Consider the following 21714-nt stretch of genomic DNA (forward strand, 5'->3'; position numbering starts at 1 on the left):
GCATGCTCTACGGACTGAGCCAGCCAGGTGCCTGGGTTTATACTTTGGCTTTATTTTTTCTAAAGTTTATTTATTTTTGAGAGAGAAAGTGCACATGTGCACATGTGAGTGAGTGGGGGAGAGGCAGAGAGTGAGGGGGAGAAAGAGAATCCCAAGCAGGCTACCCACTGTCAGCGTGGAGCCCAGTGTGGGGCTTGAACCCACAAATTGTGAGATCATGACCTGAGCTGAAATCAGGAGTTGAATGCTTAGCTGACTGAACCATCCAGGTGCCTCTACTTCTGTTTTATTTATTTTTTTAAATTTTAATTTAAATTTAAAATTTTTTTTTAATGTTTATTATCTTGAGAGAGAGAGAGAGAGAGAGAGAGAGAGAGAGAGACAGTGTGAGCGGAGGAGGGGTAGAGAGAGAGGGAGGCACAGAATCTGAAGCAAGCTTCAGGCTCCGGGCTGTCAGCACAGAGCCCGACATGGGGCATGAACCCATGAACCACGAGATCACGACCTGAGCCGAAGTTGGACACTTAACCATCTGAGCCACCCAGGTGCCCCTCTACTTCTGTTTTAAAAGCAGGCTCATAGGGGTGCCTGGGTGGCTCAGCTGGTTAAACATCTGACTTGGGTTCAGGTCATGATCTCACAGTTGGTGAGTTCAAGCCCTGTGTTGGGCTCTGTGCTGACAGCTCAGGGCCTAGAGCCTGCCTCAGATTCTGTGTGTATGTGTCTCTTTCTGCTCCTCCTCGCTCGTGCTCTCTCTCAAAAATAAATTAACATTAAAAAATAAAATCAGGCTCATAGTGGGAACAATCAACTGAATATAAAAAAATCACTTTTATGGCTGACTTTGTCCTACACATCATGGGTTACATTTAATAGCCCTGAGGTTAAAATACCACTGTCTAAATTTTAGATATTGGAATTGTTTATTATAATTATTTTAATTAAGTGATCTCCATGCACAACACGGGACTCAAACTCATGACCTTCAGATCAAGAGTTGCATGCTCTACCGATTGAGCTAGCCAGGTGCCCCTATTGGAATTATTTCTGTCTTTGAAATTGTTTACAGTTTTTGGTACTGGTTTAATTCTACAGAAAACATTTAGTTTGTCACTCTTTGACAAAGAAAGGTGACTGATTGGTGGGGTGGGCAGGAGACTGAGTGGCATTCCCCACTTCCTTTGGTGTAATTCTTTTTTGGTTGTGGGCATTCACCAATATTGGATCCTTCTTTTCCTGCAGGGCCTCTGCTCTTCAGGAAGATAAAAGACTTTTAAAGCAGCCTAGCACTAGGAGGCAAGGTAAGGTACTTGAAAAGAGATTGCTGCAAAAGAAAGATGATTGGTACTTGCATTCTTGGCAAAATCATTATGGGATTTTAAGTCACTATAGTGGGCAAAAGCTGTATCAAGTAATACATATATTTAAAATAAGAAATTTTGAAAATGAAAAGAAAGGAAAAATCCTTTGTCCCCCAATTTTAGTCTTTCTTTTTTTTTTTTTAAGTTTTATTTAATCTTTGCACCACACGTGGAGCTTGAACCCACAACCCCAAGATCAAGAGTCTCATGCTCTTCCAACTGAGCCAGCCAGACACCTGTAGTCAGTATTTTATTTTTAAAAATTTATTATTTTTAAATTAATCTCCACACCCAATCTGGGGCTTGAACTCAGAACCTCAGGATCAAGAGTTGCTTGCTTCACTGACTGAGCCAGCCAGGCATCCACTAGTCTCTCTTTAAATAGGAAATGCCAACCCATGGTACAAACTCAGAAAGTTCAAAAGGATTATGCAAGGGAAAGCTTCTACCCATCCCTTTAGTCCCCAGTTCTCCCTAGGAGCAGCCATTATTCCCTGAGACCTGGGTGTCCTCCAGAGACCTTGGGCAGCACTTTTACGGAGTTTAGGTTAGAGCATAGACTCCATTTTTATCCTGCTTTTTTCTTAGCATTATAGCATGAGCTGTGTTTTAGATATACAACATTTGTAATGGCTAACCTGTTCGTAGTTCTTAGATAGTTGTTTCTTACTTTGATTATAATATGTAATGTTGCTATTAACATTTTTGGGCATTAAGCTTTTTTGGAATCTTTTTTTTTTTTTTTAAGAATTTCATTATTTAAAAAAAAATAATCTCTACACTCAGTGTGGAGCTCGAATTCAACCCAAGAGCTGTATGCCCCACTGACTTTAGCTAGTCAAGCACCCCTAGAATCTTTCTTATCACCATATTAAATATAAAGCTTTTGAAAAAAGTGAGACATGACTTACAGTTTTGTAGGAGCACATCTGTATTGTAGGAGCACATCTGTAATGTCAAGTGAGGCTGGTTTGTATTCGTTTTTATTTTTAAGCATGGTGTATGTTTTCCCTGGTCCCTTTTCTGTGACTTGTATGGATATGTGATTTTTATAGCCATGCAGAGGCCCAGGCTCAGTGTTCTCTGCCATTGGCATAGGTGTAGCCACAGATTCAGTCTTCCTGAGGCGGTCCCAGCTCTCAGATACCCTAAGTATAGGGGAGGGTGCCATCAAGGGGAGCTCAAGGACAAGTGAGACACTTGGAAGGATGTGTCATATTCAGGGAAACAATGACCAGTGAGTGCCCAGCTTGGCACTTGCTCTTCATTTCTATGGATGTTGAGTTTTTGTATGTGGAGTATGGGGATCTACAAACAAGAAGCATCTCTTACAGAGTTCTTTCTTTTTTCTTTAATTTATTATTATTAATAACATTTTTAATGTTTATTTTTGAGAGGGAGAGAGAGAGAGAGAGAGAGAGAGACAGGACAAGTGGGGGAAGGGCAGAGAGAGAGAGAGAGAGAGAGAGAGAGAGAGAGAGAGACAGACAGACAGACGCAGAGTCTGAAGCAGGCTCCAGGCTCAGAACTGTCAGCACAGAGCCCAACATAGGGCTTGAACCCACAAACCGTGAGATCATGATCTGAGCCAGAGTCGGGTGTTTAACCAATTGAGCCACCCAGGCACCCCGTATTATTATTATTTTTTAAGTAAGCCCTACACCTAACGTGGGGCTTGAACTCATGACCTGAGATCAAGGGTCACTTGCTCTACTGATTGAGCCAGTCGGGTGCCCCCAGAGTTCTTTCTAATAGTTGGTATCTAGGAGCACCTGGGTGGTTCAGTTGATTAAGCACCCAACTCTTGGTATTAGCTCAGGTCGTGATCTCATGGTTGTGGGATCAAGCCCCACATTGGGGCTTGGATTTCTTGAATTCCTGCTTGGAATTCTCTCTGTCTCTCTGTCTCTCTGTCTGTCTCTCTCTCTCTCTCAAAATAAATAAGTAAACATTAAAAAAGTAATAATAGTTGGTATCTACTGAAATAGGTTAGTGGACTTGGAGATGTTTGTTTTTGCAAATGATATGGTCGTTTCTATTTTACCTCTCTCTGTGCTGGGAGCATTTCCCTCCAAGCATCCTAGGGATTGATAAGGGATTACTTAAGATTCCCAAGGCTGTCTATAGCAGAAGTGAACCAGTTCTGCCTTGGTTGTCATAAATGCCTCTCTTAATTAGCTCAGTTCTCTAGGACTGGGTTGATACTTCAGCCAATTTTTGCCAAGAAAAATTATACAGTGAATAATGGAATTCCAAATAGCATTTCCTTTTTATTTGGCTATTAATCAGAACCTGGGACACCATCCATTTTCTGGGCCCTTATTTTACTATGGAATGCTTCCATAAAACACGCATCTCTCATCACTATAAATGTCACGTGTATACTCCTGTTTGGGCTGGTAGGTTATCTTTGCATCATAACTGCCCTGACCTCAGGGAGCCTTGCTTACTGGATTTTTTAATAGTGGAGACCAGCCTGATGAGTGGTCCTTGAGCAGGGGTGGGTTCTGCATCTTGTGGAAAATTAGGAAATGTAGAGAACTTTGCTCTACCTGTTATGTTAAGCATGCCTGAATAAGTGTCTTATATTTTTAGACTGAGCAGTGTTGGGAAGATTGAATTGCCTGAGTAGAGAAATTTGGTGGGAGGAGACTAGAAGAGAAGCTCTTTATTAAAGATCTAAAAATAGAATTCATTAAAGTCTCAAATAGATAACAGTAGGATTCCTGTCTTACTCTCTCCTCTGGATTTGTGCTACCAGCTGTTGCTTCTGCTTACCTGGAAAAGATCACAATATTTTGTCAGAAGGGTCAACAGTATAGACTTAAAATACTGTGTTTGCCAGTCTGAAGATGTGCTTTTTCCAGTTTTAAAGTACTTTAAAAAGCGACTGGATTCTTTGGCGCTGGGAAGAAATTCTTAGCAGGAAAAGTTGATTCTTTTCCTTGGAATGCCCGCCCTGAGCTGACAGGGCCTGTGGGGTCCCTTCTCCCTTCAAAGCCTTGAGTTTTTTTCCTTCTGGTTAGGCATTGATGACGAGAGACGACTCTTGTATAAGGCATCTAATTTGCCCATCTAATGCTACCTTAATCAGATGGGACCTCAGGTCTCCCTTCTGATTTTTTAAAGAGGGGTTTCTTTTTGAATCAAAAAGGTGGAAAGGAAAATGGCTGCTCATGTGCCTGTGGTGCCCCGGGCTGCCTTTGCCCTTTTCCTCTGTGTGAGGGGGTGAAGGAATATCCTTGTCTCCCCTCTTCTCTCCTGCCATGAGCTTCCAGGGAGAATGGGGCTCATTGTGGGCTGTGCCTGCAGGCACAGTGTCAGGTCTGCTGTGGCTTTTCTCTGGTCTGCTGTGGTTTCTGGGTGCTGAGGGCCCAGCAAGTAGTCATTTCCTCACATGCTGCCCTGCTGTTCAGGACTGTTCTGAGGCATGGCGCATGTGTTTTGTTTGCTCCTAGGTCTGTCCTCTGATTTTGTCATGTCTTGATAAACATTCTTGTGGACCCTTTTGCAGGCCTGAGCTCACTCTTGCAACAGATTTGAGGCCATATTTGGAGAGGCAGGCCTGCTGCTCCCAAGGGTGGCTTAGTGCCTGGTCACAAGAGACTGGGCACTCTCTCCAGGCCTTTCTTATGTTTGGAATCCTCTGGGAAGCATAGGATTAATCTATTTGTGAATGAAATAGGCTTTAAATTTTTAAAAATTTATTTTGGCCTTCAATTGTATCTCAATAAGTCTGGAAAAAATTTGTTTTAGCTTTAATCAACTATAGAACTTATTCAAGATGTGAAATGCTAGAGTATGATTCTCCAGGTAGGGGAAGCCAGAGGGACTCAGCTTTTTAAAAAACAGGTTTGTTTTGGACGTGGATACTTTCTCCTGATACCAAAGTGCCTTACCCATCAGGCGGTTCTTTTTTATTTTTTTAATGTTTATTTTTTGAAAGAGAGAGACAGAGCATGAGTGGAGGAGGAGCAGAGAGAGAGGGAGACACAGAGCTTGAAGCAGGCTCCAGGTTCTGAGCTGTCAGCATAGAGCCCAGTGCAGGGCTTGAACTCACAAACCGCGGGATCATGACCTGAGCCGAAGTCGGATGCTTAACTGACTGAGCCGCCCAGGTGCCCCCATCAGGCGCTTCTTTTCACCCTAGACCAGTGTGTCCTTGGGGAAAAAAAAGTATGAGGTACTTCTGTTTTTTGTGAGTGGACAGATAGAGGCTGCTTCTTTTTCAGGGGTGTTAGTTTCAGATGGGGAGCCAGATGTATGGTCAGCTGTTGTGCATTAGCAGGTTCTGTAAGGATCAGGTGAGTGAGCTGGTGATGGTAGGAGGATGGAAAAGCCCTGGTCAGGCCCTCCTGGAGTTGGCAGAGGGCTTTTCTACATGAAGTCTATATGATTGCATGGATGGCTGCTAATTTTGTTCCTTTAAAACCCAGATAGGGCTGGGGCGCCTGGGTGGCGCAGTCGGTTAAGCGTCTGACTTCAGCCAGGTCACGATCTCGCGGTCCGGGAGTTCGAGCCCCGCGTCGGGCTCTGGGCTGATGGCTCAGAGCCTGGAGTCTGTTTCCGATTCTGTGTCTCCCTCTCTCTCTGCCCCTCCCCCGTTCATGCTCTGTCTCTCTCTGTCCCAAAAATAAATAAACGTTGAAAAAAAAAATTAAAACCCAGATAGGGAGATTATTCGGAATGGTACTGGAAAGATATTTGAGTAAAAAAATTCCATTCTTTCCATGATGCTTCAGTATGTCTGATTTCTTCGTCTTCTGTGGAAGTGTCCTCTGAAAGGAGCAGCTGGCACTGGCACTACCTTGGGTGTTTGCCTTCCTCCTACCTTTTGTTTTTTTTCTTTTATTAGAGGGGGACAAAATCTAGTCTATTTTATCCTTCTGACTGGGCAGAATGATAGGTTTCTTTTCTCTTGTTTTAGGATTGGGAGTGGCGTTTTGTTTTTATCAAATAAAAGAATAAAACATACTTACCATGCTGAGATCACACTGTCAATACCAGCACTTGTTATAAGATGGTATTGAGTTCTAATGGAGAACTCTTCTTTCAGATAGTGCCTGCTCATACATAGTGTTTTGGGTCATGAGTTCCCAAGAGGTGAGGTCTACCCACTGAAGGTCCTTGCACTTTGGCAAGACCAGCAAGAGTTTGGCACAAGTGTGATGAGGTTGGACAAACAAAACTGAGTATTCTCAGCAGTAGAAACGGGCCTGAGGAAGGAACCTACCAGATGTACTGAGTCCCCTGGGACCCTTGCATCCTAATATGGCTTAAGTAAGGCCCTTGACCTCTCTGCTTCAGTAAAACTGGGACAGAGTATCCTTCCCATAGGCTGCTGAGAAGGAAATAAAGGTTGACTAGTAATGTTCCCTGTACTGTTCTGTAATGGCTACTTGTTAATATTACATTTATCCTTTTCCTTTCCGGTGTAAATTAGGACTCTGATATTTAACAAAGGCTGGTTATGTTTCTTAGGTTGAGTTACGGGTTCAGGGGTGTTTTTTTATTATGTTTCACAATTACAAATGTAATAGGTGATTTTAGATGTAGCTAGCATTTGATAGAATCAAACAAACCTAGATACAAGCCCATTGGTACCTCCCAGGAAGCAGCTCTACCTTGACTGCTCACTCATCTGTGGGGTTTTGAGTGCTACGGTGTCTTGTTGGGGCGGGTGGTCCTTGGAGGCATTGGCCTCTGTCAAGATGAGTAAGAGGATGAAAATACTTTGAGGACCAAGGTCTCTCTCTGTTAACTAGACAGCCTTGTTTAGATTTTTTTTTTAAAGTAACCTCCACACCCAGTGTGGGGCTCAAACTCATGACCCAAGATCAAGAGTTGCATACTCCACTGGCTGAGCGAGCCAGGCGTCCCAACATTGTTTAGATTTTTAAGAAGTTTCTTCAGAGGTTGTTTGTGCCCAGGTTTGTTTTCTTGAATCTTACCAGTGAAGTAGAAGGAGCATAGGCTGACAAGGTTGTTGCATACGAGTTGAGTGACTGGAAGTGCTTTGTTTCTTTTTCTGTACGCTGTTTATATCTTTTCAAGCTATCAGCAGCAGTGCATGCCTTAGAGTGAAAGCCCTTGGTTTTCAAAGGACTAGACGTGTACTTATTTTTTCCCCTCATGACCATATGACCTCCTGACTGGGTAACTTATTAAACTTTGGCTTTGCAGCCAACTTGCATTTTAAGAGACCAGGAGTGAGTGAGTGAGTGCTCCTGGTTATATGTTGGCAGCAGCAGATTCTATACCTGGAACATGTAATTCAGTAAGCTGTAGGGTTGGAATTCTTTAGAACAGGAATTTTGAGGTGTTATTATAATTATCATTGTTTTGGTTAATAGGAACAACTTAGTATGGAATGTTTGAACCTTACTCTGTAAAGTCAACATCTCCATGGAAACCAGAACTGTTTTGGGCTTCCTTGACTCCTAGAGGGACAAATTGAGTACAAATTCTTTGGGGTGTGATGGGGCGAGGGTACAACCAACAGTGCCGAACTTCTAAGCAGAGAATAATTTTCCTAAAGGTAAAAATCGGGTTCCAGCCTCCAAGTGATGTAGGTAGACACTGTGTTTTATGATTCTGTGTTGGGTGGGAGCTGCCTCTGGGTTCCCAGTGGGGCAGTCTCCACATGATTTCCAGATACTGGAGGCATCTGGTTTCTGACCTTTGTGTTAGAGGCACATGAGGGTAGAGCTGTAGGCTGTTATCAGATAAGAAAATTACATGATACCACCAGAGGGGAGTTGAAAATAAAGCTCTAAATGCTCACTCTAAATCCTCTGATAGGCTAGAGGGGAAGCAGAGCCCACAGGGTTGCTCCCAGCCTGGGAGTAGTTCTGGACGGTGCTGAACAGGCAGTCCAGAGAAGGCCACTGTATAGGAGCTGATTCTCAATAGAATAGAAGAAACCCCAGTATTGAAGCAAGTCCATTTCTACTGCAGGCACTCCAGACTCCTTGTCATTTTGGAAGGATTACTGACCTTGGCAGTTTTATTTCACATTTGGTTCTGAGGTGGAGAAACCAGGACACCCAGTAGTGTTCATAGCAATGCCCATGTTCTTAAGCTGGTCTGCTCATGTAGGTTGTCTGAGGCACAGAAACTACACTCATATGAGATTATGGGTGACTGGAATATTTGTATTTTGTGTATATATTTAAAAATTTTTTTTTAATGTTTATTTATTTATTTTGAGAGAGTGAGAGAGCAGGGGAGGGGCAGAGAGAGAGGGAGAGAGAATCCCAGTCAAGCTTTGCCCTGTCAGCACAGGGCCCTTTGTGGGGCTCAATCTAACGAACGCTGAGATCGTGACCTGAGCTGAAATCATGAGTTGGACAGTCAGCCGACTGGGCCACCCAGAAGCCCCTGTATATATATATATTTAAAGTGTTTATTCTGTGTCAGGTCCTTATTGTAAGTGTTTTACATGCATTAGCACACCTAATGAATCTATGCTTATAATTGGAAAAAGTTAAAGACAAAAGGAATTTGATTTAGGAAGTGTTTAAGATTAAATACTATTAAGCAGCCTTGTAAGACAGGCTAACCTATGGACTGTGGAAAAGACTGTCAGCTGGCATTCAGTGGGCAGGCCCTGTTGGTGCTGGGTTTCAGTTCTTTCATTTGCAGGTGGTTTTTTAGTTCCTGTCATGTCCTGGGCACTGTGCTAGGCTCTGGGGATGGATCTGGTGATGGATGAGACAGGTATGGGCCCTGCCCTACTGAGGCAAAAGAGGAAGGAGAAGTGAAGATTATTTCTTCTCAGTTGGTATTTTTTAGAAGAAAGTGTGTTTTGGAGAGGCTGAAGGTCACACCCCCGAAGTGAGCATAGGCAGTCAGTATGCCTCTGATTCATCTTGGGGGGAGGGGGGGGCCTAGACCCATCTCAGAGAGTGATATGAGGCATCAGGAAGAGGACTTTGGAGAGCCTGGGAGGCAGTTCTAGGTGATGATGATGATGATGGTGGTGGTGGTGGTGGTGGTAGTGGTGATATTTTTACTGTAGTTGACACACAGTGTTACATTAGTTTCTGTGGAAACTAATCACTGTGTACAACACAGTGATTGGATAACTGCAGTTCTAGATTATTTTCAAAGCCAGACTGACATTTGGGCACACACAGATATGTCTGTGACCTGTTGAGCCAGTTCCTGGCGCTGATGCCATGCCTTAGGTGATCCTGGTAGGGCCTGCAAAATGGTGTTTCAGAGATTGGCCGAAGTGAACCATGGAAGCCCTCTTGGTTTGGTAGTGATTTGGATAAGGATGTGGGGGGAATTTGGGGGTTAATTGAGGAAGCTGCAGGACCAAATGGGAGGGGGATTAGAGAAGATGAACCCTGGAAAGGAGAGGGGAGGGAGAAGATAACAGCAGAGGAACTTTGTTAAGTTTGCTCTGTTAATCCCCAAGTTGGAGGAGATGGGAGGCCAGGGGGACAGCAAGGGGTGGGATCTAGAAACCATTGTGGGGTCAAGTCAGCTAGGAGTAGGGATGGGAGACTTTGACCAGCCCTAAAATGATGGATTTATGGTGTAGATAGAGGTAGCTTCTGAACAGAAACTAAGGCAGTGAGGTTGGTCTAGGCCAGAGCTGAGGAATAGTGGAATCTGAAAGGCAGTGTTGGTGTGCTTTACCAGGGGAGCAAGTTAAAACCCTTCAGGCTGTGAGAGTCAGGAAAATCGGCAGTGGAAGGAGTAATGCCTGGAGGAGACGTGGAGATTTTTGGTTCCCCAGTTAAAAATAAACAATTTATCTCTGAGAACTGGTTGAGAGATGGATAAAGGAGCCACACAGGTGGCTGCAACATCAGCTTAATAACTAACAACTGTTGGAGAGCATAGCACCAGGGGAGTGGCCACTGGGGTTCCTCATGCCGAACCCCAGAATTGGAGGTACCCACCTAGTTGGCTGTGGGGCTAACCTCTGTGTTCACCCTTCCTGTCTTTCTTTCTACATGTTCTGCTTTACACAGTCTTCAAACTCTTCCAGGGTTGGTTTGGTTTTATGATTATTTCATCTTTTGTTTGTTTGTTTGTTTGTTTGTTTGGAGAGAGAGAGAGGGAATATCTTAAGCAGGCTCCATGTTCAGCACAGGGCTTGACTGGGAGCTTGACATGGGGCTCAGTCTTAACGACCATGATAAGCTCATGACCTGAGCCCAAATCAAGAGTCAGATACTTAACTGAGCCACCCAGGTGCACCTGTTTACTTCATCTTATTGTTATTATTTTTTTTTCTTGCATTTTTGCAAATTCTTTAATATCTGGCTTGTAGAAGACAGCTGGATTCTTATATTGTTTCTGCATTCATTCTGTTGCAATATCACTTTACCTTATTAAAACTATATATGTATGTGTATACATATATATGTATATTTATGTATATGTATACATATGTGTATATGTATAATATACGTATGTATACTTAAAGTAGGCTCCACACCCGAGGTGGGGCTTGAACTCAAGACCTCGACATCAAGAGTTCTACCAACTGAGTCAGCCAGGTGCCCCTAAAAATATTTTATTAACTTTTTTTTAAACTTTACTAGTGTAAAATAAAACAAAAATAGAGAAAACAACCTCTCCCCCCCCCAAAAAAAAATATAGCTTAGTGAATTATAAGGTTAAGAAATAGAGCTTTGCTGGCCCTACCAGAGACCTCTTGGTGTGTCCCATCCCTGCTACAGCCCTCCATTTCCTACCTTCCAAAGGTGACCCCCAACCTGTTTTTTTGTATCCATTTCCTTACATTTATTTTTGGTTTTATCTTCCACATGTGTATCCTTAGGCACTGTAGTTTAGTTTAATTTTATCTTTTCTTTTTTTTTTAAGTAAGCTCCACACCCAGCATGGGGCTTGAACTCACAACCCTGAGATCAAGAGTTGCATGCTCAACTGACTGAGCCAGCCAGGTGCCCCAGTTTTGACCATTTTTAAAACTTGGTATGTCTTCTAAGTTTCTTTAATCTACAGATTCCCCCTCTATCCCCTTTCCTTGCAATTATCTGCTGAAAACCCTGGACACTTAAATTTGTGGAGTCTTCCCACAGTCCAAATTTTTGTTTAAGTTTTTTTTTTTTAATTTGTTTTTAATGTTTATTTATTTTTGAGAGAGAGAGTGTGAGCGAGAGCACGCACAAGTGGAGGAAGGGCAGAGAGAGAGGGAGACACAGAATCCAAAGCAGGCTCCAGGCTTCTGGCTCCCAGCTGTCAGCACAGAGCCCGATGCAGGGCTCAAACTCATGAACTGTGAGATCATGACCTGAGCCAAAGTTGGACACTTAACTGACTGAGCCACCTAGGTGCCCCTCCCATAGTCCAAATTTAGCAGATGGTGTCTCAGGCTGCAGGCCACCCATGCTCTTCTTTGCATTTCCTGTGAATCGATGACTGGATCCAAAGGCCGATCAGCCTCAGGTTTGGACCTTTGGCATGGCTGGAGGGCTGCTTTCCTCTTGTTCCACATTGCTCATTGCTGGTACCCAGAGCACCACTTCTGTGGGAGGACGAGGGCCTGAGGAGAGGCCAGGCCCAGCTCAGCCTCTCACTGGCTCTGTAGTCCTTGTCAAACCAGTCTCTCCAGAACCCATGTGACAGGTGTTGCAAGAGGAAGAGCCTGATGTCTCCTCTGGCTTAATTCACCAAAGTGGACTCACAGCAACATCCACCTCTCAGGCCCTCCCTTCCCTCTAACTCCCAATGTTCCCAATGATGTCTGTCCATCATTTTATCCCCTATTTTCAACTTTCCTTCCTTCCTTTCCCCCTTTGTTTATATGGTGTTCTGATGGGAAAAGAGTTGTTTGAGGCTGAGGAGAGAGAGTCTCATACTATTTGCTCACCGTCTGGGGGACTGTGGAAACCTCTGTTTACTCATCTGTAAAATGAAGGTGTTGATCCTGATGATTTAAATGGTTGCCTCATACTCTGTCCCATGAGTGTTGTGTTTTACAAATTTTCTCTGTGTTTGAAAGCTGTTTCAGAGGATTTTCTTCTTGTGGGGCACAGCCCCAGTGGTAAGGAAATGGAAAAATCTGGGTAGGGCATAGAGAGCAGCCAGAATCCCGTCTTTTCCTCATATCTGTGCCATTGGGCCAGTGGGCCGGGGGAACAGTGAAAGGCTCTGTGGGCTGTGGTCGTGGCCTCACATGCTGGTATCAAGCTCTGGGTATAGAAACCTGCCTTTCAGAATAGGGAAGTGTGCCAGCTGCCAGTGCTGCAACTGTGCTGGTAGGTGGCTAAAGCTGTGGGCGTGTGGAGGGCCAGAGATTGTTTCATTGTGAGACTAGGCGTAGGCTCCAGGCCCAGGAACTTGTCAGCTGGCCCTGGCTTTCTCGTTTGCAGGCTCCACTCAGCTTCTCTCAGAATTTGATGGGCAGCCCAAGCCTATGTTTGATGCGGGGGCGACTCTGTGCTCACCTCAGAGACAGCAGCTGCCTGATCCACCTTTGCTGTGAGGATCTGGAGGTAAAGGGCTGTACTAGTGGCTGGCCTACACCTTTGTATATACTGAGCTCATTGCCCTTCAAGTGGGAATTGCTACTGAGGAAAGGTATCATGTACCGTCCTGGGGTTTATCTGGCCTTTCCCTAGTGCTGAGACACTTAACACGTGCATGTGGTGTTTTGTTTGTGGTGTTACTATTTCACACATTTAAAATTTCGTTTATGTTATACTTCATTTCAAAGCCAAATAAATTCAGATTTTTGTGTTGTTCTGTCCACTAAGATTGCTTAGGCCTAAGGAAGTAGACCAGGTTTTGTTTTCTTGTTTTGAATCCCAAGTTTTCTGAGAGTTTGTCCTTTTGGGAGGAGAACGTAAGGAATTCCAGGCAGGGAGGTGTGGGCTGTGCTGGAGGAAGGGCCGCAGAGGCTGCCTAGCAGTGCTCAGGAGCTGCCCATGGGAGTGGGTGTCAGGCAGCCAGCAGCAGGCATGGCAGTGAGGGGAATGCCGAATCTCCCGTATGAGTGATCTTTACTATTACATTTAAAAATGGAATTATTCATGTTTTGGTGAGGGCATAATTATGGCTACTTGCTTAGGGTGGTAAAGCAGGAGTTAAAGCCATGTTTCCTAGTGCTGGCTGCTCTGTTGGTGTTTGCTATCTATGATCAGCTAGCAGTAAAAGTAGTTAGGAGGCCCTGCTTTCCCCTGAGGTGTCAGCAGGTAGCAGGCGCTGGCCAATTTATCCTAGGCCAGAGCTGAATTTTCTCATTCTTGAGTCTTTGAAAATATATTCTTTTATAGATAAAGCTGTTTCACTGAATCACCTGGTAACTAGTAGCATTTAATTTTTTTTGATGTCACCAATTTTTTAAAAATTGAAGCATTATTTATACATGTAGCAAAATGCATAAATCATAGATGTACAACTCAACACATTTTTACATACTGTATACGCCACTGAGATCAAGATCTAGAACATTTCCAGAAGGTTCCATTGTGCCTTTCCCCAATCAGCATCTCCCCCAAAGTAACTACTCTTCTTTTGCTTTGTTTTAAGGTTTATTTATTTTGAGAGAGCGCAGGCAAGCAAGGGAGGGGCAGAGAGGGAGACAGAGAATCCCAAGCAGGCTCCACGTTGTCAGGGCATAGCTCCATACACGGGGCTCAACCCGCGAACCAGGAGATCATGATCTGAGCCGAAATCAAGAGATGCTCAACAGATTGAGCCACCCAGGTGCCCCTTCCCTAAAGTAACCACTCTTCTAACCTCTGTCCTTAAGCTTAGTTTTCCTGCTCTTGATCTTCATGTAAGTGGAATGATAGAACGTGTGCGTACTGTCATTTGTTTTTTTTTCTTGCTAAACATTAGGTCTGTGGCGTCTGTGTGGTTCTATACAGCATTTTGTTCTCTTTTGTCGTATAGTATTTCACACGAATATATCACAGTTTACTGCTTTTCCTGTTGGTAAACATTTGGGCTGTGTCTAGTTTTTGACATCCTGAATAATACTGATGTAAATGTTCTTGTTCCTGTCTTCTGTTGGTATATACTAAGAATGAGTTGTGGATATATTTGATGTTTTAATAACTGGGGATTTTGTTTATATGCCTCTTGTTGTATTTTATTTTTGAACTTTTTATTATGGGGAATTTCAAGTACACTCTTAATGACTAGCATAGTGACTAGCGTAGCATAATATTCACGTTTCTAACTTTTGCCCCACCTCAGATAATTTTGAAGCAAGTCTCAGATATCTGGTCATTTCATCCCTCAATAGTTTGGTGTCTGGCTCTAGAAGATAACGTAACCATAGCATCTGCTAAAGGGCTTTGTGTTCCTTCTTTCTGGTCCTGGTGTTTTTCTCCAGGGTTTGTATCATGGTCCTCATGGTGGGGTGTGGCTCCCAGTTCCTGTTACTCCTCATCCTGGTGAAGTTGCCTAGGTCACTTGGTTTTTCCAGGCAGCCTTCGAACCAAGAACTAGCATGATAGAGAGTTGGGAAGGTCATCTTAGGAGTTTGGAATGTCAGTCACGGTTCTGGGTACCACTTTCTGTTGGGTTAATTATCCACATGTATAACTTAGGCAGATCTGAGAGAAAGAGGAGAGTGGAGTAGTGAGTACTTCTGTAGTTAGGCGCATGACTGCCTGTCCCAGATGGCTGCATTGGCCTGGGATAGATGGCTCTTTCCCCAGGGCCCCAAGAGAGGAGGGTGCTACCTCCAGGACAGCTGGTCTCCAGCATTCCTGTCAGGCCCTGCCCTTCAGTTGAAGGACAGCAGGCATCAAACTTAGATTTGGAAGTAACGATTAGAGAAAGTTAATGTTTTTCAGAACAGTGAAACTACAGTATGAAGGTTAGACTTGGGAGCCCCAAAATACTTCTAGCTTCCCTCTCCTCTCCTTGTGTTCAGCAGTTATGCCTGTGTTTCCCTGCTCTGACCCTGGAGTTGTTCTGGGGTGGGCTCAGGAGGTACCCTGGTCTGGAGGGCTGGTCCAGGGAAGAAACAATGGGAGCAAAGAACACCACAGATACCTTATTATTTGGAGTCATTCGCCCATAAATTCTCCATAGCAATTTTCCTCTGAGGTAGTCAAGTCTGACTAGAAAAACATAGCACCATGTTTTGATTCATTAGTCATCTAGATGCTCACCCTCCCATACTGTTGCACTGGCTGACCGTGAAGTACCACTACTCCCAGTTTGAGTTTATGACACCTGCTACCCACCGTGCCCAATATTCAAGGAATACGAGAGGGACAAATTGCTTTCTCATGCTGTTTCAACCTGTCCCATTCTCCTTCTTCTTCCTTCTTATGTTGTTAATGAAGGAGTTTGCCAATAACTTAGTTTTAGGGAAAGTGAGGGAAAAGTCACTTCTATCTTTAGGTGGGAATGTAAATTGAAGGCATTTTGCCAATATCTGTCAGTTCTAATGTATGTAACTTTTGACCCAGTAATTTCACATCTAGAATTTTATGCTCAGATTTCCTCCCAGAAGAATGCAACTATGAGAGTCAGAGCACCCTTGAGAGCAAAAGAGGCAGGATACTTAGACACTTAAATGTGCCACAAGCAGCAAGGGTGAGTGTGAGGTGGGTCCAGCCACTGGGGTTGAGGTCTCCCAGTTCTAGTAAATTTGAAAAGTAACAATTATGAAATATGTGATTCCATTTGAGCTTTAAGAATGAATTAAAGAGAGATGTACTTGTGTATGGGATTAGAGACAAATTAAATGTGTCATTTGTGGATAGCTGCTGAGGAAACCCAGCCTGCTCACCTGAGGCTGGGAAGGAAGCCTGCTTTTCACTTTTGTCCTGTTGTATTATTAGAATTTGTTTTACCCCCATAGGAATTACTTGTATTGCATTAAGCCCAAAGGTAAGGACCAGACAGCTGATGGCATCTTTGTGAGCTTGCCATGTATCTTCTGGATTGTGGTCGGGAATTGTTAGTAGGGAATATGACTGAGAAACACTGGGTTAAGCCTGCCCAGACCTTGCGTTTAGCTCTGGGACCTCTGAACTTGGTGATGGTCTGGTTGGGGTTTTTTCCTCCAGGAGGGAAGGCTCCTGGGAAGGAAAGATGAAACTATTTTTAATCTTAAGCAAACATAACCCAGTGTAGTAATTGCAGGCCCCAGTGTGACATTTTCTTCCATTATAACCCAAGTCACTTTTAAAACAAAGTCCTTTTTTGTGTTATTTTGTGTTGTAGTGTTTCTGGAAGAAAATGCTTTTAAGATACCTTTATTTCCTCTTAACAAACGTGGACGGCTTGGGGACCTGGTGGGATGTGTGTTTTGAATCATGCAGTCTGGGCATTTGGTGCCTGGACCCTGGAATGCTAGTGGGCAGGGTGCTAGGGTGTAAAGTAAGTGGTGGGGTTAGGGTTTCATAGGTTGTCACAGTTTATAGAGCTCATCTGCAGACTTCTACACCTCTTCTGCACCACAACTGTTGGTGAATATTGCTGCTTTGCCAGGGAAGAACTGAGGTCTTGAGAGGGGAGGTGGAACATGCACCACATTCCTTTTTCTTACCACTTATTGTCTATCCATTTCACGTGGATATATTTCTGTAATATTTATGTATGTACGTATGTATGTACGTTTGTTTATTTAGCTAAGTCTCTACATCCAGCATGGGACTCGAGCTCACAACCCTGAGATCACGAGTCGTATGTTCTTTGGATGTGAGCCAGCCAGGTACCCCTAACTTTCAAATTTTGGTATAATTTCAGACTTACAGAAAAATTGCAAGAATAGTATTAGGAACACCTAAAAACACTTTCCTTTGAATTGCCATTTGTTTATATTTTGCCTTGTTAGCTTTATTGTTGTTCCCTCTGTTTTCTATCTATACATTTTTTTTCCTGAACCATTTGTATGATTGGCAAACGTCACATCCCTTTACTCCAAAATTCTTTTTTTACTCCGAAATTTATTTTTTTATTTTATTTTTTTTACATTTATTTATTTTTGAGAGACAGAGAGGGACAGAGAGCACAAGTGGGGGAGGAGCAGAGATAGAAGGAGGCACAGAATCCGAAACAGGCTTCAGGCTCTGAACTGTCAGCACAGAGTCCGATGCAGGGCTCAAACTCATAAACTGTGAGATCATGACCTGAGCCAAAGTCGGATGCTTAACCGACTGAGCCACCCAGGTGCCCCACTCCGAAATTCTTAATTATGTATTTCCTAGGAATAAGGACATTCTCTTACTACAGATCATCTGTCAAAATCAGCACATGTAAGGGGCACCTGAATGGTTCAGTCGGTTACATGTCTGACTTCAGCTTGGGTCATGATCTCCTGACTTGTGAGTTCGAGCCCTGGTTTGGGCTCTGTGCTGACAGCTCAGAGTCTGAAGCCTGCTTCTGATTCTGTGTCTCCCTCTTTCAGCCCCTCCCTTGCTCATGCTCCCCCTCTCTCTCTCTCTCTCTCTCTTTCTCTCTCACTCTCACTCACTCAAAAATAGATAGACATTAAGAAAAAATCAGGACATTTAAGGGGCGCCTGGATGACTCATTTGGTTAAACACCCAATTCTTGATCTTGGCTCAGGTCATGATCTCATGGTTTGTGAGTTCAAGCCCTGTTTTGGGCTCTGATGGCATAGAACCTGCTTGGGATTCTATCTCTCCCTCTCTCTCTGCCCCTCACTTGCTTTGTTCTCTCTTTCTCTGTCTCTCTCTGCCTCTTTCTAAACAAACAAACAAACAAACAAACAAACAAACCTAAAAAAGATTAAAAAAAAAATTAGGACATTTAACATTGGTGTACCTATTTTATAGTCCGTATTCAGATTTCCAAAGTTGTTTTAGTAGTACCTTTGATTGTCCCATATGAGTAGGTATGAGATACAGCTTGTTTTTTTTGTTTTTTGTTTTTTTTTTTTTAGATTCTCAAGTTAGTTAACATGCAGTGTAGTCTTGGCTTCAGGAGTAGAACCCAGTGATTCATCACTTACATATAACACCCAGTGCTCATCCCAAAAGGTGCCCTCCTTAGTATCTATCACCCATTTAACCTACCCCCATCAACCCTCAGTTTGTTCTCTGTATTTAAGAGTCTCTTATGGTTTGCCTCCCTCTCTGTTTTTATCTTATTTTTCTTCCCTTCCCCTATGTTCATCTTTAAGTTTCTCAAATTCCACATATGAGTGAAATCATATGACATCTTTCTCTGACTTATTTTGCTTAGCATAATATTCTCCAGTTCCATCCATATTGTTGCAGATGGCAAGATTTCATTCTTTTTCATCTCCAAGTAGTATTCCATTGCATATATATATATATATATATATATATACACATCTTTAAAAAAAATTTTTTTTCAATATATGAAATTTACTGTCAAATTGGTTTCCATACAACACCCAGTGCTCATCCCAAAAGGTGCCCTCCTCAATACCCATCACCCACCCCCCATCAACCTTCAGTTTGTTCTCAGTTTTTAAGAGTCTCTTGTGCTTTGGCTTTCTCCCACTCTAACCTCTTTTTTTTTTTTTTTTTATTTTTATTATTTATTTATTTATTTATTTATTTATTTATTTATTTATTTATTAACGTTCATTTTTGAGACAGAGAGAGAGCATGAACGGGGGAGGGTTAGAGAGAGGGAGACACAGAATCTGAAACAGGCTCCAGGCTCCGAGCTGTCAGCACAGAGCCCGACGCGGGGCTCGAACTCACGGACTGTGAAATCATGACCTGAGCCGAAGTCGGCTGCTTAACCGACTGAGCCACCCAGGCGCCCCTCTAACCTCTTTTTAAAAAAATATTTTTTTAATGTTTATTTTTGAGAGAGACAGAGTGTGAGTGGGGGAGGGGCAGAGAAAGAGGGAGACAAAGAATGTGGAGCAGGCTCCAGGCTTGGAGCTGTCAGCACAGAGGCTGACACGGGTCTTGAACCCACAAACTGTGAGATCATGACCTGAGTTGAATTTGGACTGAGCCACTTGGGCACCCCTATACCGCATCTTCTTTTTTTTTTTTTTTTTAATTTTTTTTTAATGTTTATTTATTTTTGAGAGACAGAGCATGAGCAGGAGAGGGCGGAGAGGGAGACCCAGAATATGAAGCAGGCTCTAGGCTCTGAGCTGTCAGCACAGAGCCTGATGCGGGGCTCGAACTCACGAGCCGTGAGATTATGACCTGAGCCGAAGTCGGACGCTCAACCGACTGAGCCACTCAGGCACCCCTATACCACATCTTCTTAATCCATTCATTGGTTGATGGACATCTGGGCTCTTTCCATAATTTGGCTTTTGTTGATAGTGCTGCTATAAACATTGGGGTGCATGTGCCCCTTTGAATCAGCATTTTTGTATTTATCCTTTGGATAAATTCCTGGTAGTGTGATTTTTGGGTCGGAGGGTAGTTCTATTTTTAATTATTTGAGGAACCTCCACACTGTTTTCCAGAGTGGCTATGCCAGTTTGCATTCCTGCCAACAGTGCAATAAAGTTCCCCTTTCTCCACATCCTTACCAACATCTGTTGTTTCCTGTGTTGTTAATTTTAACCATTCTTTTTTTTAAAATATAATTTATTGTCAAATTGGTTTCCTTTTTTTTTTTTTTTATTTATAATTTTAACCATTCTGACCAGTGTGAGGTGGTATCTCATTGTGGTTTGAGATACAGCTTGTTTTGATGATCACCTCTGGTTAAGGATGTACCTGGCAGTTTTCTCTACTGTAAAGTTGCTGTTTTTCCCTTTGCCATTAATAAGTAATTTATGGTGGGACACTTTGAGACTGTGTAGATATTCTCTTCTTCATTGGACTTTGACCTCCTACTTTCAGGATCCATTGATGCTTCTAAGGTCATTCCTTCTGTATTGGTGTCATTTATTCTAGAAGAGCTCCCCCCCCCCCGCCATATATTTACTCATTGGTTATTTGGTTTATTAGTTCATATGGGTAACTTACTGTGATTCTTTTCATTATTTATTTTGATGTCCAGATTGTCCCAGGTTTGGTTATGGGAGTCTCTTCAGGCTGGCTCTTATGTTCTATTTATGTATGTATGTATGTATGTATGAGAGAGAGAGCAGAGGAGGGGCAGAGAGAGAGTGGGGGACAGAGAATCCCAAGCAGGCCCTGCGCTGACAGCAGAGCTGGATGCAGGGCTAGAACTCACAAACTGTGAGATCGTGACCTGAGCCAAAGTCGGATACGTAACCGACTGAGACACCTAGGTGCCCCTCTTGTGTTCTTTTGACATGTCTCCATCATTGTTTGAGTACTCTCTGACTTGCTGATGCAACAAGATGTTCCAGCCTCCTTACCCTGGCCTCATATCAACCCTTTCCACTAGAAGCCTTGGTGCCTTTTAGTTGAAACCAAGATATAGATGCATGGTACATCTTTTTATTTAAGGAAAGTCTTCTAAAACTAATTTAATACTCAGTTACTTATCATGTTGCAGTTGAATAAAAGAGTTTCATGAATGTCCAGTTTTTTGTTTTTGTTATAAGTGGAGTAAGTGAACAAGAGTAAGATGGACTTTAGGGGCGCCTGGGTGGTGCAGTCGGTTAAGCCTCCGACTTCAGCCAGGTCACGATCTCGCGGTCCGTGAGTTCGAGCCCCGCGTCGGGCTCTGGGCTGATGGCTCGGAGCCTGGAGCCTGTTTCCGATTCTGTGTCTCCCTCTCTCTCTGCCCCTCCCCCGTTCATGCTCTGTCTCTCTCTGTCCCAAAAATAAATAAACGTTGAAAAAAAAAAAATTAAAAAAAAAAAAAAAAAAAAAAGAGTAAGATGGACTTTAGCAACGAGAGAAGGCCCTCTCTGCTCAAAAATAATTTATTACTACTTAATTGGTAGGGAAATTGTTAGAACCATTGAACTGATCTCTAAAGAGGAAGGATATACCTGTGTGTCTATACCAGGGACCCTAAAATCCAGCTCCCCAGGCAGTGCCCATGACTGTTGTCAGAGCTCTGAAGTGATGGTGCAGTGTCTCTTGAAGTGGTAGAGCACATGTACCTTGTGTTTCCTGTGGTCTTTGACATAATTCTCTCCCAGGCAGGTACAAGTGTCATGGGAAGACATGGGTTTGACCTGTGTCGTCCCTATGCCATCATTGGACTATGTGGACGAATCAAATCTGAGAATTTAATGAGGGCTGAGTTTGGCAGGTTTTCTGAGGAAGTAACATTTGGGGGTCTAGGAGGTGGAGGGTGAGAGGAAGCTAAGAAAAACTCCACTAAGCGAACACTTATGAGTACTTCTTTTTGTGCCAGGCAGTGAGGGTGGACCTGATCCATGGGCAGCTGTCATGAGCTGCCTGGAATACCAGAGCCATGTGATGGCAGTTGTGGCTTGGGCATGTTAATCTGATGAACTGGGCCTTGGGTGCTGGCTTTGCCTCTTATTGTCTGTGGATTTCCG

General features: G+C 43.3%; 1 protein-coding gene across 7 annotated transcripts in view; it reads left to right on the forward strand.

The window, feature by feature from the left end:
• The window catches only part of DAG1 (dystroglycan 1), a 70517-nt gene that overhangs the window by 6296 nt on the left and 42507 nt on the right, over window positions 1–21714 (forward strand). For 3 of the 7 annotated variants that reach the window (XM_047849597.1, XM_047849593.1, XM_047849596.1), the window contains exon 2: window positions 1243–1301. The exons of 3 other annotated variants lie outside the window; for them this stretch is intronic. The gene's annotated coding sequence lies outside the window, so the exon portion shown is untranslated. Of the gene's footprint in view, window positions 1–1242; window positions 1302–7913; window positions 7934–21714 lie in introns of those variants that run through there. One more of the 7 variants, XM_047849600.1, reaches the window with a different exon arrangement.

Source organism: Prionailurus viverrinus, chromosome A2, assembly GCF_022837055.1.
Source record: "Prionailurus viverrinus isolate Anna chromosome A2, UM_Priviv_1.0, whole genome shotgun sequence".
Taxonomy (NCBI): domain Eukaryota; kingdom Metazoa; phylum Chordata; class Mammalia; order Carnivora; family Felidae; genus Prionailurus; species Prionailurus viverrinus.